The sequence below is a fragment of the Pseudopodoces humilis genome, chromosome 13, assembly GCF_049639895.1.
Source record: "Pseudopodoces humilis isolate 2021_Gansu_Grassland_sample_001 chromosome 13, ASM4963989v1, whole genome shotgun sequence".
In the NCBI taxonomy this organism is placed as follows: domain Eukaryota; kingdom Metazoa; phylum Chordata; class Aves; order Passeriformes; family Paridae; genus Pseudopodoces; species Pseudopodoces humilis.
This window is the reverse complement of record NC_142212.1, coordinates 19492720-19511947: the sequence shown is the minus strand read 5'-3', so window position 1 is coordinate 19511947 and position 19228 is coordinate 19492720.

The window sequence follows — 19228 nt, the reverse complement described above, 5'->3', positions numbered from 1 at the left end:
AGTCCTTGCTCCTCAGGGCAGCTGCACTTGATCACCTGCCAAACAGCCTGGGAAGCAAATGAACTGCCTGAGCTGCAGGAACTATTTCAGGAGGTGAAACCTGGTGCCAAGCTCGGTGCCAGCTCTAGCGATGAAGTCTAAAGCCTTCTGCTGGCCTCGGGGTGTGTGTGTGTGCCAGGAGCTGGTGAGGATGCTGCGGCTGGAGGAGTCCTGGCTGTGCTGCAGCGTGGGGCTGCACATCTGGGACACCAGCCTGCCTCGGGCTGGGGCAGGCTTGGCTCTGCTGTGGGGTGCTGGGGTGATGCAGGGTGGTGTCAGCACAGGGGATCCACAGGCACAGCTGGATGTGGTGTAGGACACAGCCAGCATCCCCCTCACCTGCACTTCCCACGGGCAGAGAAGTTGTGAGAGAGCTGGACACGAGGTTAACTCCTTTTCCTCCTGATAAAGCTTTTGAAAGGAGTTATCTTTGAGTGGAGAGATTTATAGCCAGCTGCTGGGGAGGAGGCAGTGCTAGGTTTAATCGTGTTTTCCTGCTCACACAGAGATTTAATGTGCTTGCTGTGGGAGCCCGGTGCTGCTCCCTGTCCTGGAGACAGGGCTGCATCCCTGCTGCCATCCCAGCAGCAGCAGGGAGGGCATTCCCCCATTCCTGTCCCAGCTCTGGCAGCACTGAGGGGCAATTTGGGGTGTTTGGGGAGGGCTGGGAGGGAAAAACTGGGATCCAGGGGCAGCCTCTGTGGGTACCCTGTGCCAGCCCCTCATCCCCCTCCCAGGGAACAATCCCTTCCCAACATCCCATCCAGCCCTGCCCTCTGGCACTGGGGAGCCTTTTCCCCTTGCCCAGATTCCTGTTTGACTGCTCTGCTCTTGGCGTGCTGCTTATCCACAGCACGTTCATGGAGCCAAGCCAAAATGTTTCCTTCTCTTTTGGAACTTTGGACAAATCCTGCTCATTCCATCCTTGGCATGATGAGCTCCCAGATGAGAAAGTTTTCCATAACGCTCCCAGCCCTGTTTGGCAGCACTAAAATCCGAGGATCAGTAATGAGTGTGTATTTTCCAGGCTGCATTTAGACTTTTTTCTTTTTTTTTTTTGCTTTGAAGGACATGGATGTAATGAGGCTTGATGTGTTCCCCCTGTGAGGGAAGGGGTTGGTTTATAGCCTGGAAAATGAAGGCTCTTTCAGGTGTGCTTTTAATCCACATCCCTCTACTTCAGAGAGAGAATTCTACCATGGTTTTACCACCACTCTTCTTGCTGTTTAGCATATTATTTTCTGTAGCTCATAAAGGGAAATGTGAAGGTGGCAGACAGAGAGGTTGAAGCATATGGTATCCAAATAAAATACTGTTTAAGGGTGGTGTGAAACAGAGAGGACAGACAGCTGTCCTGGGATTCTAGCACTTCTCTGTGCTGGAAATTCTATAAACCCCTCTCCTCTTGGAGGAATAGAAAATACAAATTGATGACACAGGAATTCCTTTGTCTATTTTTATATATAATTTATGCATGTGAATGACTTATTGAGTATAAAAATATGGATTGGTAGGATATTGTCACATCTTACTGGTGATCTGCACCAGTACAAAAAAAGGTGCATTGATGGAATGGGAGCACTGGAACTGAAAACATGGTTGGTTTATAATCTCACATTAAATTTTATCTTTATTTATGTTTCTAATCATTCTTAATGAACCTTGGAAAGCTCTCCACTGTAGCATTGTGGAAAGCACGGAAAGGGAATCCATTGGCTCTTTCCTTACTAAGTTCTGTCAAGATATTTTTGCTGTAGGTGCTGCTGGCTTGGCCTTCAGGGCCTGGCATTTTGTAACTAATAAATAGCTAAATAGTTCTTTATAGTTATTATTACTATTTATTATATATATAATTATATATATTATATCTATAGTATATATAATTATATAATTTTATATATATAAAGTATATACTTTATAGCTACCATTATTACTATTTTTACTATTTTAGTAATTAATATTATTATTGCTATTAACTCCCTTAATAGTTCTTGTTTCATAGTTAAATTGAGAGAAGTCCCAGGCAGATCCCATCATCTGGCCTGAGCTCTGCTGCACAGACAGAAATTGTTCAGCTCTGTGTGATGAGAAATTATTCCAGGTGCCCCCAGGGAGCACCAGTGAGAGGATGAGCGGCTGCTCATGCAGATAATACTGAAACTATAAAAATATTAAAATGCATGTGATAAAATCTTGGTGCCTTCTCTGTGAGATAAAAGCAGCCAGCACAATGTTCAGCTTCTCCACAGCCCGTTTTCATTGTCACAAAGGAGAGGCAGTAGTAGAACTTGGATTCCACTTGTGTTTATTTAGAAATGGCTCATTGTTCCATCCTTTTCTTCTAATATTTTGTCTGCTCTTCTCTGATCTGGAGTAACCTTCAATTTCTCAGCCTCATCAACTGGATTTCACATAGAATCTTACTAAGAGAAATAATTCCCTTGATTTATATTTCAGGTTCTTCCATGATTTCTTTATACTTGAAATTAGCTGTAACTTGTTATAATCTAAAATACTTGCAGGTTGCTCCTTGTGGCGGATGCTACTCCAATAATTGTATTTCCAGCCTGTTTCAGCTGCTCTTTTATGAGGATGATGCTGAAGTTAAATTCCAGGCTGGACAGGGCCTGGAACAACCTGGGATAGTGGAAGGTGTCCCTGCCCATGGCAGGGGTGGAACGAGATGAGCTTTAGAGTCCTCAGTTGTCTGCACAAGAACAACTTGGCTCTTCCCAGAATAACCGATTTTGCTTCATTCCATTGGTTTAACCCATTGCAAAATAGTCTGATCCCTGAAAAAAAATCTCAATTAACTGTAAGCGTTACAGTCTTTAATCAAGATCTCAATGTCTTTTAATTTGCAGGAATATTTTTTATGCAAATTTCTCTTTTGTCTCCTTTTTTGATTAAATATACCTTTTTTCCCCTTCATTTTGCTGCTCTGCTGTATGGTGGAGGAAGATTAAGCTTCCAGTCCTCATCCTCACATTTGACCTTTACTTATCTCTTGCTAATTCTGTCAGCTTTAACAAAATTGTCTTATTTCTCCCCATGCTGATAGACAGTGGAGGTCCTTCAAATTATTTAAAAAAAGGGAGGGGGGAGAAGAGGAAAAACCAATGACCTTTAATTAACTTTCTCTAAATTTTCCATTGAAATGATTCATGTGTGCCACAGGATTTCGCTAGCTAGAGATGTAGGAACTGGCTGTGTTAAATGTATTTCTGCATCATCAAACAAAGCAACTTAAATGGATAAAATAGAGCAGAGGTTTGAGGTGGGTGTCACAATGTTATAAGGAAAATATGGGTGGTGTTTTCTGGCTTGCTTTGTGTGTGTGTGTAAATACATTGAGTATCACGAAATATGTGAATAACTATATATATTATATATATTTATAACATATTATAAATATGCAAGGTTATTAAAAGATAAAAAAGGTGCCATTCCATGCAGCAGAGGAAGGGTTCTGTGGAAGGCCAGAGAGATGGAGGAGCAGCCAAGAGCTGGAAGATGGAAGGGGAAGCATTTCCCAGTGGAACTGCTGGGATGGGATGGGAGCAGCAGGGAATTCAGGGCTTGTCCAGGGGCCTCTGTGCAGCTCTGCCTGCTAATATTGTGCACCATTAACTTGAAGAAAGAAACGGCTTTGTGAAAACATTGGGTTTGTTAATGAAGTGCGCTGCACCCCGGGAGTGGGGAGTCATTAGCTGCTCTCCTTCCCCCAAGGACAGGAGCTGTTTGTGAGCTCGGGGATGCTGGGCATCAAGGGCTGTTGATGTTCCTGGGTTAGATTCATCTGATTCTTTCAAGTAAAAATGAAAAAGATTAAACAATCAGGAACAAGCTCTGAAGTCAGATAGAAAAACGAAGGCGTTGCGTTGCCTGTAGTAATGAGAAGGATTAAATTTGCACAGAGCTTTCCCTGGGCTTTCATTCTGAGCGCAGCCAGATGTTGCAGGGCTGGGAGCTTCATTATGAGCAGCAGAGTCAGAAAAGCTGCCATGTGCTGTACCTGGCTTTGATGATTGACTCACAGCCATCTCTGGAGCTCGTTTGCTCCCAGCCCAGCCTCGAGCAGGAAACTGGAGAGCAAACCCAGCGCCCTGGTAAAGGCTGAACTGCTTCCTTTCACACCCCACTGCTCCCAGGCACCAGCTGCTCCTTCTCATCTGCCTTCCCCTTTTGTTCTCTGCTTGCTGGGGATTGGGAGTGACTTTGGTATCAACCACGTCAGCTCAGGTGAAATTTTTACTTTAAATTCCAACTAAAAGTCCGAGATGACTTCACTGTTTTTTAATGGGATTCTTGTCAATTATACTGAATTATTTATAGAACTGTTCCGGCTAGCAAGGATTCCCTGTGGGAATTTCTGGTGTTTTCAGCAGATTTCCAATCTGCTGTTTTATTAAGGCACAGATCCAGTGGACAAACAAAAAGGCTGTTGCTCCTTCATTAGGAAGCCACTTGTTTAATGAAGCTTTGCCTTCATTTCCCGTGGTCTGTTTTGCTGAGGCCCAGACTCCACGAGTCAGTGAGTGAACACCAAGTTTTGTGTCTTGTGTTTCCTTCTAGGCCTTTAATCACTGAAAGTCACCTGATTTCAGCATAATTCTCCCTTAATCTCATTTGATCTGAAAACACACATCTCAAAGTCCTGATCCTGTAAGGTAGAGAGCTGAAGAGGAGGTGATAAATCTGCTATAAAAAATACCCAAAATGTGCCACATCTTCCATGGGAGCACATCCCAGAGGTGTCCCTGGCACTGAGGGCTGGATCACCACTCCCCGGTGTCCACCTGTTATAGATACATATTATATAGTTGGCTTTTTTGCAGATATTGGGATAAGTAGTGGGGCTCTGTTTTTAGGGGACAATCCTTTGTTAATAAAGTGTGCTCTCTTAGCTGAATGCAGAGACTATCTGTAGACTTTATTTTTATCTCCTAATTGTCTTTTTATTAAACTTTTAAATTCTATAAAAAAAAAAAAAACCAACATGTGAACCTCGTTTTTCACACCACCCACTCCAGCTCTTCTGGGAATCACAGACTAAAATCACAAAATTATTCAGGGTGGCAAAGCCCTCCCAGCCCATGTGCCCAATCCCACCCTGTCCCCAGCCCAGAGCCCTCAGTGCCACCTCCAGGAATTCCTTGGGCACTCCAGGGATGGACACTCAAACCTCCCTGGGCAGTTCCAAGGCCTGAGCTCCCTTTCCATGGGGAAATTCTTCCTGAATTAATCCATTCCCTCTCCTCCTGTTCCCATTCCCTGGAGCAGATCCCGATCCCCCCTGGCTGTCCCCTCCTGGCAGGGACTTGTGCAGAGCCAGAAATTCCCCCTGAGCCTCCTTTTCTCCAGCAGAGCCCCTTCCCAGCTCCCTCAGCTGCTCCTTTCTGGACTTAGGAGTTATTTGAGGAGGATTTCCTGTGTATGTTCCTGAGCTCACACGTTTCTTGGCTGCACAGCTCTGTGAGGAATAATAATAATATGATAAGGATGTGCAAATGGAGTGATGAAAGCAAACAGATGAAGTCAATGACAGCACGGTGCTGCAAGGTTGTGTCTCTGAGGTGTGAGATAATGGAGAGGGATCTGAAATACAGAAGGATTTGGATGGTGGAGGAGAGAGCAAACTCATCCCTTAATGGACAGGGACAAAAGGGGTGTTGGAGGGATCCAAAATCTGGATTTTATTCTGGGTTCCAGCAGCCTCTCTAAACCAGTCCCAGCATCTCTCCACGACCAAAGCTGAGGTTTTATCCAGGGCTACAGGACCAAATATTTGAGACAAGGGTGGTCTGGCATGGGCAGGGCTCCTGCTCAGCCTGGCTGAAGGATAATCTTTATCATTAGAGCTGCCTTTTAATGGTTTTCAGGGACCTGTGGGCTTCATTTATCTCATACTGCGTTTTTGAACTCTTATTACTCTTCATGCAACTTCTGTAAATTACTAATGATATTTTCTTTAGCACAAGAATGTCAATGAACTAATTATTCAAAAGAGTAATGTTTAAGAATAAGGGTTTGTTTTTTCAGAAACTATGGGGCCGTAAGAAATACCATGTCTCAGTTTGGCTGCATGGAATTGATGAATAGTCAGAATTTTTGTTATTAATTTGGATGTTAAATGCTGCAGGAATTTGCTGTAGGAGTGAAGCTGTACATTGAAATAATAAAAAATGTAATGTGTATTTATGAATACATAGATGAAGCCCTGAGTTCTAAATGCTTATTTTCTTATGCTGTTATGATCTTCTGCTGGGCTAGGTCTGGATGATTTCTGCAATATTATTCCTGACTTTAAAAGGTCTGGAAAAATTGAGGCCAACAAATGATGGGATTTGCACTATTTTTCCTGTCTGGATAATTGCTTCACTGGACTATGGAAATAATATCTATAAATCCTTTGGTTTCATGGAGAGCAATGTACAGAATAACCGTGCTGCAGATGGGGAAGAAAGGAGGTGGTGAAATAGTGAAACCCTGATAGATTTTGCTGTTGTATTTACCATTTAAAAAAATAATTTACAAAAAAAAAATCCCATTTTCTAAAGATTTATCACCATTCCTTTTGAAATGGGGCTTAAAAAGGTTTCTAGCCCCAAGAATGTAGACCTTAAAATACAGAATTCATGGATTGTCCTACTCCCATAACACTTGGATCATCTCTTTAGAGCTCCCACAGGTTCCAGAATCTTGTCCCATAAATCAGCAAATATTGGGCAAAGTCTTGCTACTCTGTTATGAAATCTGCAAATTTTTTTTTTTTGTTTTCACTTACCTTAAACCTCCAAAGTCTCATTAAATGCACAATAACCTTTAGAGGCAGCAAGGGAGTCTCTCAGGCATCCAAAACAATCCAGAAGTTACCCAGTTGGAAGGTAAATTTCCCAAGTGATCACAATCCACGCTAGTCACTTTTATTCCCAATTACTGCTAAAAGAAATCTCTTTATGGGATGGTTGCTCCCAGTGAAGGGGAGAGATGAAATGTCAGAGGATGTGAAAAGTGGAGAACAGGGGAGACTCTGCTAATTAGTGCCTGAAGGGAGAACAATTCCCTTGGCCTGGCTCTCATTCAGCCAAGTGCTTTCCAAAAAATATCCCCAATCTCTGACCCCTGCACTCAGGGCAGCCACAAAGCACAGCCAGGTGTCCTTTTGCCATGACTTTTATACAAAAATAGGATCATAAAAAAGATTGTCCCACCTGTTACCACAATGAATGTCTCATGAAAACACTTGGAAAGGTTTGGTGTTGGAATGCTCAGGTAGTGGGAGCTTTAAGGTCATCACTGTGAAAAGAAGGATTTATTTAAAAAAAAAAAAGCCAAACTAGGATATTAGACACATACCAAAAGCAACATTGCCTTGGTGGTGCTGAACACAGTGTGTTTGATCTTATCCACCAGCTGCAGCATATTAAATAGATTTAATTGGTGAAAAATGAACAAATAATACTGGTGAAGGTGCCTCTGTGTTTCATCCCAGCATCACTAAATTCCTGACTCTTATCTGCTTATTTACAGCAAATAGGGGAGGTCTGTGCCATTTTCTTATCTGGTTTTAATTGAAGCTAGTTAATAATTAGAATGGTTTGAAGTCTGGAGACAGTTTTGAAGAACTCAGTTTTCAGGATTCCACTTCATCTGTTCATATTGTCCTAAAAATATTTTCCCACACCAGCCAGCCCCCAAGATTAAATATACATTTGAGCCAAGCAAGTGCTATTTCCCATTTATATTCAATAGAAAGTTCAATTTAGATGTTCAAATGTGATTCAGGGCAGATTGAAGGTGTGGCAGCAGTGACTGCAGAGAGAGCAGGGTTGTGTTGAGCTGTCCCAAAAGCAGCTCAGGGAAAGAGCTGGAAATTGCATCCTGGTTTTATTTTACATTCAAAATAATCCCCACCAAACCATGGTGGGGTCCTGTTTCCAGAGGGAAATAATTTCCCTGTGTGTTAATTACCCTGAGGCTGCTGGGTAGGGCTGTGGGCTCTCACCTTCCATGGGAGTACCATTCATGTGCTGCCCCCACAGCTCCAGGCTGGGATTCTGTAACCCAGGGAAAGGATGGGAGAACTTGTTTTTATCAGCAATTGCAGAGCTGGGATCCCCACGGCTCCCCAAACCAGCACTGGATACCAGTGGAACATTTCTGCCCCTTCTTTTCTGTTTGAAAGCTCAGGAGAAGTAAAAGAGGTTGAAGTGTTGGAGTCAGAGGCACAGAGTGTGTGCCCTTATCTCTGATACCTGGCCCTGACATCCAAGAAAACACTGAATTTCATACAGCACAATGAAAACAACTGTTAAAGTTAGATAGAAAAGCTAAAAGTGTGAGTGTGTAGATTAGAGAGCTTTCTTAAGTCACTGGGTGAAAAAGTTAAAGTTTAGGATTTAAACTATTTTAGAGAACAGAAGACAAGATGGAGGATTCAGGGTGTTGTCTCTTGTCCTTCCTTCTTCTTCATCTTCTTCTTCTAGAGGTTTTTGGGTAGTAATGAGTGATTGGATAGAGAATGACAGTGCAGCACACAGGTGTTGGGTCATTGGGTCACTAAGAAAAATAATTTACATGTCTATTGTTAATTGGGTGGAAATAAATATAAAGATAAAAGAACTGTGTAGTTTGAGGCCATTTTGTACCTTTTGAGCCAGTTTGAGCCAGGTGATGGCGAGCTGAACTTGAGCAGAAAGTCTGGGGAAGACCTACCAAGTCTTTTGGTAATATATTAATAAACACGAGAAATGAGAGCATAATGAGCCTTTGGAGTATCCTTCCTGACACAGAGCTGAGAGTTCAGCCCTGAAGAGACCAAAATCTCCCACAACATTGAAGTTTTTGTCACAGGAACACTGGGCTGAGTGGCCCTGGCTCTTGTTGCTGTGCTGGCAGCAGAGGCTCAGCAGCACTGTGGAACTTAAACCAGCTCTGGTTATCTGTGGAATGTTCCAGGCCAGGTTGGGTGGGATTTGGGGACACCTGGGACAGTGGAAGGTGTCCCTGCCCATGGCAGGGGTGGCCCTGGATGGGATTGAAGGTCCCTTGCATCCCAACCCTTTTTCCAGAGGGTTTATGGCACGATGGCACGAGGGTTTATGCACGAGCAGAGGCAGCCAGACCTCTCAGGCTGGGGCTGGTTCCCCTGTCCCAGCACTGCCCTCCCCTCCAGAGTTCCCAGTGTGTGTGCAGCACTGGGAATTGATGCTTCTGTCCCAAATCCTGGTGCCCTGGTGCTGAATTGCTGCTGCACCCAGGCACCCCTGGAGCTGTAACGCACAAGCCCAGTTGTTTGTGCCCTGTTTGTAGCTGCTCTCTTCATGGCACAGATGAGAGCTTTTATCTCCCTTCTGTGGAGCAGCAGGGGCAGCCTGGCTGTCAGCTGGGCTGACCCCAGGGCTGTGGGAAACAAGAGAAAGGGTAAAAATCCTCCCCCGGAGCTTTTACAGCAAGTGGTGTTTGCTTTCCTCCCCAGCCTTCCCCTCCTGCATGGGGGCACGCAGCAACTGTGTTTTGGGAATTAATGCCTCACTTCTTTTATACTTTTCATCTAATTGATACAGAAAATGGAGGTGGTTCACTGTGAAAAAGCATCAAGTGTTTTGTTGAGCTGTTCCTGACAGTGACTGTTCTGGTGCAGTGATGGTTCTAATGACAGATCCTTGCTCACTGACACTCTTCCCAGGAGAGGATGCCAGGGGATGGATAATTGGACATACTGGAACCACCTAGAAACTTTTATATCATTTTATATTGAAAAGATAATGACCATTTCTGTCTTGAAGTGACCTAAAACCCGTAGAAAGGCAATATGCCAAAGCACATGGAAGCTGGATCCTGTCCGCCTCCTGACAGACATTTGTCAGAGGATTCCATATCAGTTTGGGATAAATTTAAATGTACTCCTAGCTGCATACTAATTCTGGGTATTAGTGCCTGTGACAGCCTGGCTTGCATGCAGAATGAAAGCTTATGCTTTATATCTGAACAGCAGCATTGCATTTCATCAAAAATGGAATTAAAAAATAGAAGATTTAAAAAGTTGGGCTCTGGAGCAGCTCAAGAGAGATCAGTGCAAGCCCCACTCTCTGTGGGCACTGGGACAGTGAGGAATATCCTGGCTGTCACTGCATTGTACTGAACACTCAGTCAGCCCCTTCCTGCCAGCTGTGTTGGTGTGAGATGGAATTCCAGGATGTTTTGGGTTGGCAGGGTCCCCACAGCCCACCCAGCTCCATCCCCTGGCACGGGCAGGGTCCCCAGCCCAGGCTGCTCCTTCTCCTCTCTTGTGGTCACAGTTACTGACCAGGAGCTGTTTCCATCTGGTACATTTTCCATCCACTGTCTTGTACCATTAATGTTTTTAGCAGCCAAAAGCAGAGTGATTTTTCTTTTGTCAGTGGGAAGAAGAGGGGGATGCTGAGGAGATGGGAGCAGAGGAGACCCCAGAGGATCTGCTCCAACACATTGGATAGGGTGCTGTGCTTTGTCTGCAGGTTTTTGGACAGGTGCAAGTGGAGCCTTCCAGGGCAGGGGGTTGGAAGTGGGTGTTCCTCAAGGTCCTACAGCCCAAACCCTGCTGTGGTTCCGTGATTCCATGGAATGTCATTCCGGGCAGCAGCAGCTGCTCTGGCACTCCCCCAGCTCCAGGGAATGGTTTTTCTGTATCTCCAGAATGCCATTTCCTTAGCAGGGGCTGGTTTGTGCCGGATGTGGCTGTGACACCAGACCAGCTCCACACATCACAGCTCAGGCTCATTGCCCTTGGATCTCGCTGGCATTTGGGGACAGGGCAGCGCTGGTGCCTGACGGCAGCCCGGGCTCCTGTCCGGCTTTCATAAATCTGAGAATTCCAGCAGACTGCAAATCTATCCTGGAGATTTTCCTCACAGATCCATCACAGTCACAACGTCCTGGCGTCGTACCTCAGGCAGCTGTAAAATCTTGCGGGCAGTTTTGTGTATAAATCCCAATTTTGGCTGTTTCCAGAGCAGTGCAGCTCGGCCAGCCCTGGTGTGGGAGTGTGGCACCCCCAATACCGTTCCAGCAGGAATTGTTGTACATTTTTTGTCTCTAGAGGTTTTTTACTTATACTTTCAGGAGGATATAAATATTTTCTGTGTTTGTGTAGTTAAATGTCTTGTAGTGGTGTAATGAAGCTTTCTCACTCCAGCCAGGGGTTTGCTGCTCCTTGTCCCCAGGAGCTGTTAATTACTGATGGGATTTTCACTTAAGGGAGATCCTGTTCCTGTGTCCCATTTCCAGTGTTGGCTTGTTTATATTCCCTATTTTCCTGTGTAATCGTAATGGATTTGTTCTTTTTCATAAAAAAGTCATTTTATACCTGGGGCATCGAAGCTGGATGATATTTACACGTTCCAGCTCTTTTTTAAATGGCAACTCCTTATACAAAGTTTAATTCTTTTTGTTATACTGGATCTCAGGGAAAGGCTCTTCCCCCAGAGGTGCTGGCACTGCCCAGGCTCCCCAGGGAATGGGAACATTCCCGAGGCTGCCAGAGCTCCAGGAGCCTTTGGAAAACCCTCCCAGGGATGCCCAGGGTGGGATTTGGGGGGTCTGTGCAGGGCCAGGGGCTGGGCTGGGTCACTTCCAGATAATGATTTCCCATGATCCAAACTTCCTCCATTTTTTTCTCTTTAGTTCTGCCGTAGTGTAAATAGCACTAAAAGAGAGGAGATAAAGAAATATATGCAAAGTCAAGCCAGAATTATTGTACTGAGAGCACTTTTCCACCTGCCTCCCATGACAGGAATATGTTTATGTGATTTATTGCTATTTTCCATGGAAGGACACCATTTTCCTGGGTAGAATTACAATTGAAGCAGCAAGAATCTCATCAGTCACCCAGCCATGTTTCCATGACATGTACAACTTGCAAGTCAAACACTGAAATCTTTATTTCAGCAAAATTCTCCTTTGTCACAGTGCAAATTGTGTTTGAGTAAGGTGTTAATTGCACAGTTGCTAATTCTAACCAGGAGCCACATTAGGGTAGAAGCTGTCACAGGAGGACTGGAATCAGCAGGAATTTATATTTTGGTGGGTGTTTGGTTAATTCATAGCAAACACTTTGGGATTCTGCACATCCAGGTGTGCAGCACGCTCTGCCAGGAGTTCATCATGGCACATTCACAATTAATAAAAGTCTGAATGGTGGATAGACTTAGGAACTTTCAAATTACAAAGGAGATTTATTACTCATGGACATTAAATACAAACCACCGTGGCTGGAGCTGCTTCACGTTCCTTGCTGAAATCCTCAGCATTCTGCAGCAGCTTCTCTCAAAGATTGTGGTACCTTCAAGGTCTGTCAGCCTGGAAAGTGTCCCTGGTTTTTCCTGAGAAGATGCAGCTTTGCTCCCTCCCAGCAGTTTGACTCCTCTCTTTTGTCCCTGCCAGGGTTTGTTGAGAACTTCTGTCCCTGCTGTCATCCCAACAAATCCTCACCGGCGGGACTTGGGATCCTTCCTGCCCCAGCCATCAGTCACTCACCTCTCCAAATAAAATGATAAGAAATCTGTTTAGCTCCGAGTAGTTGGAGTAAATCAGGGACAGGGATGTGCTGATTGAGAGGCTGGAGGTTTTCCAGACTTCATCTGAGGGATGAATTGGTGAGGATTTATTTGCCCTTTCATTCCCTGACAGCTTCGCTTTCACTGGTGGCAGAGGTTAGAAAAATCACACAGACTATTGGAAAAGTATTAAGATTAATGATTTTATGTGTAAACTCTTTCCCCCCACTCAGAATGTGAAGGGGTAAGAAGATGAAGAAGCTCTTGTTTTTGAGGTGAGATCTCAAAGGTGCTGTCTGAAGGAGGTTCCAGAAGGACTGAGGCGCTGGTGCCTCCCAGCTGGGAGAGCTGTAAATGGCTGAGCCTCAGGAACTTCACAAGGACAAGGCCTCTGGGGTTGTGGCAAGGAACATGCAGCAGGAGGAACTTCTGCCTTAAAAGTGCTGGAGAATATTCAGGCTCTTTAGATGAAAAGACCTGAAATATTATTAACCCTTTAATTCCATTTATTCAGTGCTTTCTGCCATCCAGCGCTGATGGTTTCTATGCTGCCTTCCCTATAGAGATAAGAAAACCTGATATTAAATACTACAGTATCTTGTTTTGCATATGATTTGAATTATTAAATGGCTTTTAAATTATTTCCTACAGGCAAAGCAGTCAAAGTATCTATTTTATCTTTTATCAAGCTGATCATTTGAGCTTGTGCTATTAGGCTCGTGTTTGCTGACTGGATAAATGTGAGGGCAGAATCCAGTGAGAGATTGTGAAGCTGCTCTGTCTTCTGTGTGTCAGGGGGAGAGAGAGGCTCCTTGCCCATATTTTATATATAATTATGTATATATCTAATATATATTATATACCTGACACAAGTCCTGTTCTTTGTGCTGGGGAAACTGGAATGTTTGTGTTGGATCTTTAATAGAAGCAGGTGCCATCCTTCTTACCTCAGCAGAGGAAGAATTTATTTGCTCAGAGAATGAATTTTCATTATGACTACATTTAACAAGTAGGCTATAGGCATGAATGGGTTATAGATGACGTTTGGATTTAGGTTTTTGTTTCTACTTGGTAGCCAAAGGTCAGCAGAGATTTTGACAGATCAAAAATTAGGCAGGGGTTCATCCCAGGAAAAATAAAGTAAATAAAGTTTGGTTAAAAATGTGAAAATGGGAGAAATGAACAGGCAAGGCTGAGAAGGAAAGACCATGCCCTTGTACATGGTTTGTGAGAAGTCTTTTGGTCCATTTTTTTGCTGCCTTTTTCCTGGTCTCTGTCTCTCAAGGCAGCCTCCTAAATGAACTCCTAAATGAACTTCAGTTCAGGAAGGCTGTGGGGATGAGCTGGTACCTGTAGCAGCAGAGCAGCTCTTACTGATGTTGGGAAGACAAGGATCAGGGCCCCTGTGTAAATTCAGTTCATACAGTTACATGGAGGAGAATGAGGCACTTTCAATAACTCTTTCATGATGGGATTTTTCAAATGGGGCCAAAAGGAAATTAGGTGTCCAGATTCCATTAAAATACAACTGAAGCTGGAGCATAACTCTCCCAGCCTCTTCTGATAAACAGCTCAGAAAAAGCTCATTGTGGTTGATAACCTTGAAGGTTTGTAGCTCCACTATCAGCCTTGACACAAAGGAAAGTGGAAGCCACAGAATCCACTCCTCTGGAATTAGTCCCCAGGGATGTGTGGCAGCAAAACTTCCCCCTGGGGGAGGATAGGGAGCAGTTCAGCAACTGCTAAAGGCATCATTTCCCACACAACCTGCTTCAAGCTGCCCTTCAGGGACCTGCAGACAGCCTCAAGGAGCTGTTGGCACTGCAGGATCTCCTTGGGAGTGATCAGTGGTGCACTTCAACATCTGCACCTTCCTTTCCCTGCTCTCCAAGGCAGGCTGGGGCACTGCTGGGGCTGCTGTTTGTGTTCCTCCTTGGGGCAGGAGCAGGGCTGGGCTCTCACACTGAACCTCAGCTCTGCAGAGGCTCCTCCCGTGCTCTCCCTCCTTCTCTGTGGGTTTTGAGTGTTAGGCTCGGCTTTGGTCCGCAGTTTGTACAGATCATGGCATGTGGAGTGCAGCGCTGGGGTTTGTTTCCTATAAAAACTGCCAGAGGTTTTGCTCAGTGTCTGAGTCCAGCCACAGGGATGGTGTTGGCACTACCAGATTTATTGATGTCTGTTTTACAAATCCATGTCAAAACACCTGTGGTTTTGTTTCAGCAAAGGAGAGAGATGCAGTAAAATTGATTATTATGAATTATTATTATTATTATTATTATGGAATCTTGCAATGGTTTGGGTTGGGAGGGACCTTAAATCCCACCCAGTGCCACCCAGCCATGGCAGGGACACCTCCCACTGTCCCAGGTGCTCCAAGCTCCAGTGTCCAGCCTGGCCTTGGACATTCCAGGGATTCCAGGGCAGCCCCAGCTGCTCTGGGGAGCTTGATTCCATGATGATCTACTGTATGTGCAGTTCTGGGGAGGTAGAAGCAGGTGAGGCACAGTGGGGTAGAGCTGTACCCCCACTTGCTGTTTGGTTTTCCTGCTGTGAGTGGATGCTGCTCTCTAGGAATCCATCCTGGGCTCCCACCAACAAGAGGCAAATCAGAAAAACTTGGTCATTATGAAAAATATGAATTTTAGCATCATAAATTATCCTGAGTGGGAAGGGTCCCACAAGGATCACTGAAGTCCAGCTCCTGGCCTTCTCCTCACTGGATATGTAGAGGTGTCATAGCATCTGTGTTTGAATGGAAAACACTGGAAATCTGGGGGCCAGAGAAATGAAATGAGGCACCAAACCTCTTCACCTCGACCATTCTCCAATCCCCCCTTCCCTGCAGTATTTTGGAGGCTGAATTCAGCAGTGTTGGGAGTGGTTTCATGGTGGGGCCTCTCGAGGGATTTGTGGCTCGCTGTGGGGCACAGAGAGGAGCAGGACTGAGGGACAGGCTCCTGGAGTGACCTGGAGCTCCCCAGAACTGGCTTGGCTGCTCTGGAAAAAGCTGTGCATGGATGCAGCTTCAGGAACATCCAGGTTTTATCCAAGGCCCAGGGAATGCCACAGCAAGGACAGGCCCTGGCAGGAAAAACTGGTTAAAAAAAACCTGCCAAGAACTTTTACTCCAGTTGTGAGCAGAAAGCTGGAATTGCAGTTTTTAAAGTTCTTTCTTTTAACTTTAATCACTGCGAATCAGTGACTCCACTGAGGATTATATGATTTAAATTCTGTCCCCCAGCTCCCATAATGGGGATAAAAATTATGGTTTCAAGTGACTTTTTTGGAAAAAAACCCTCCATGTTATAAAATTCCACATAAAATGTTTCACAGCTGCTGAGAATTTAAGGATAGTTAATGTTTCCAGATGCACCCAAGAAAAATCTCATTTACCTGATTTTGAACTTGTCACACCACTGAAGTTAATGAGATGTAAGCTCTTAAGTCATTTAGTCACTTCTGAATATTTTACTTAATGATCAGTTCCAGATTTTCCAAAGTGTTTATTTTCATGCATTTCAAAAAAGTGTTATGATGCTTTCATTATGCTTCAGCATTCCTTTGGTCTACTTAATTCTACAGCAGTACAAATTTAATGGTAAATCTCCTATATCTCCCTAAAAAGGAAAATTAGTCTTTTGTTGCTAAATACCGACAGGAAATATAACAGGGGTTTGTGATGTGCTGAGGAGCGAGGGCAGGTGGAGAACTGGAGCAGAGGGAAGGGGTTTGGGGATTTGGGAGGTGACACCAGGCGTGATGTGACTCTCACTGACAGCCAGCAGCGAGTGAGGGCTGCACAGGGAACAGCTGAGGGGAAAAAGGGAACAGGGGAAGGGAAACACAAATCGAGCCCTTCAGTGTGAGCTCTGCAGGTCTCCTGATGAGCCAGGCTGGAGGGCAGGGGGAGGCTGGTGCAGAGCAAGGCTGAGAGGTGGATGAAAGCTCCCAGAGACAAAGCACTGCAGCAGCTGGAGGTGACTGCAGGATGAGAGTTCAGGGGAAACACTTCCTCCATATGGCAGCAGGAAAGCTTCAGCTGGGCTGGGGCAGTGGAATGGCTTTTCCTGCAGTGCCCCTGGTTGAGCTTGGGCTGCCTGGGACAGCCTTGGCATCTCTGGCTTTTCCTGAAGGAATCCCACGGCAGCACATCCACCCTGCCCTCCAGGCATGGGGTTGTGCACAGGGAGCAGGAGAAAGCAAACTCCAGCTGCAGCAGGAATTCCTGGCATTGACTGTGGCGGTGGGAACAGGATCCCAGTGCAGCACACAACCACTCCTGGTGCACTGGGGGGTTGTGAGGTGGCTCCTTCCCTCTCCAGTCCCACACTCCTGTGTGCTTTTCCCATTGTGCACACCCACCCTGGTGCTGTGTGGGATGGGGAGATGGACACAGGTGTTCCCATGCAGGGCACTGCTGTGGCAGAGACTTGCCAGAATTAGCCCTCACTTCTTCATCCCAGTAATTTCAGGAATTCCATTGCAGTGCTTTGTCCTCAGCCTTATTTTCAAGGTTGCCAGCACAAAGCAAAAAGAGTTGCCTGATTTGTACTCAAATGCTTTTTTCTCACTGATGTCCCAGATTGTCAGGAAGGAATTTATGCCCTTCTCTCTGGATCTCTGATTCCCTGACCTGTTTCCAGCTTCACTCCTTTTTGGAACCAGTGGCCCAAACTGCTGCTCTTTTCACAGCCACCTTTTAGTGGCTCAGGGAGGAGTCCTGGGCAGGACAGGTTGTGTGAAAGCATTGTTGAGTTTGTGCTCTTGGTTCTAAGGCCATGTCCTGGGTCAGTCTTGGGTTGTGGGTGAAAATCTCTCAACCCAATAAAACATGATTTAGGTGAGGAGGTGAAAAGTGAGTTTAGCTAAAGTACTGCATCCCACACTTGAGGGTTATTTACTCTTCAGGGGGCTGAAATATTTTACTTTTGGGCAACCAAGGGGAAGTAACAGTGCAGTTTAGTTGGGTATGAAATATCTGCTCTTACAGAGCCTCTCTGAACCATTAGCCAAATGAAAGCTAACAGTAGTGTTCCCCTCCTCTCTTCCAAGTTTTCAGTCTCCATCCCTGATTTTGAGCAAACTGGGGTGGTTTTTGTCTTCAGTGTAGATGCAAATACATTTTGAAGGCAATTAGAGTGTTTTTATTTTTGCTCACAATAAACTGCAAGCACAATAAAACTGCTAGCACAAGGTTGAAGGTTATTTACTACGATTGTATGCCACATGTGATTAAACTCTTCCCCACTTTTTATTCTTTTATTAGCAAGATTTTAAGTATCAGGGGAATCTCTACAGAATTCTGCAGGGTCAGATGAAGAGGCTGAAAATACTTAGCACAGGTGGCTGAGTGTGCAGAATACACTGCCTTAACAAGGTGCTTCTTGCTGCTCTCAGGTGCCCTCCATCTCCCTCCAGATTCCCAGCAGCAGCAGCTTCCCTGCAGTCCTGCAGATTCCCCAAGAAGCGTGGCTGTTCCAAGCCTGCTTCCCCCTGCAGCTCTCTTGCACTGCTCTAAAAAGATGCTAAATGACAGAAAAGAGGGGGAACACAGGGCCTGTTATTCCCCGGTGGAAATGAACATGTTAAACATCTCTTCCTGGCTGGAGACTGCTGAGCTCAGTGAGCTCTGTGCTCCTCCGTGGCCATGTGGCCCTGTCACCTCTGTTTTCAGCTGCCCAGATCTGCACAGACAGCCTGCTGAAAACAGATCTGCCCACACACACACACACACTCACTCAGAGGTGCTGTGGGCTGTGTCCACCAGCACAAGCTGGCTCAGATGGGATCAAGCTCGTTTGGGATCAAGGATGGGAGATGGGGATGGAGGAAGAGCAGGATGGCTCTTCTGGAGGGCAGCCCCATGCACAGGTTAGCTTTTATAGTCACTGAGGAACCAAAAGTGATGTTTTCTCCACCACTTTGGTGGGAGGTACAGGTAGAGCTGTGTGATCCCAGGAAAATGCTGCAGGACATTGAGATGATGGAAAAGGGGCCTTGCTTTGCACCTTCTTCTGACACCTGTTCAATTAATTATTTTCCAAAGACAATTTTATGATGTCATGCAAGCTGAAAGCCAACATTCTGTGGCCAGCCTTGTCCTCAGTGTCCTTTTCTCTGGCTAAAGTAGTGAATATTTGCTGCAGAAGAGATCTCAGTTAAATTCATTGTGCTTGCAGCTTTAAGGTTAGACTGGGCTATAGCAAAGATGGTAATTATTGCTCTGAAGCTCTTCTGGAGAAGGCAACATGAGGAAATGTCCCATTAACATTAAAAACAAATCCAGGAGGTGGTGATGAAGAAATGCTTTCACTCTGTTACTTTTCCATGATCAAAAGACACTTGCCTAGCCCCAAAATCTAATTGTCACATGATTAAAAATGTATGAGATCTCCTGAACATAGGAAAGATGGTGTGCAGCAGCACAAATACTTGATTGAAATGTGTAATTAAGACCTTCACCCAGCCTCATGTGGAAACACAAGACCAATGGGGCAGGTTGTCCAAGGGATGGACTCAGGGTTTTGTACCAAGGCAGCTGATTAGTGAAACAATGCTGGTAACTTTTCACTTTTAGACAAGGAAAAAGAAGTTTGAAGCTTATCTGTAAATTTTGAGGGGGTCTTGGGTATATTTGAGAAGCCAATGAG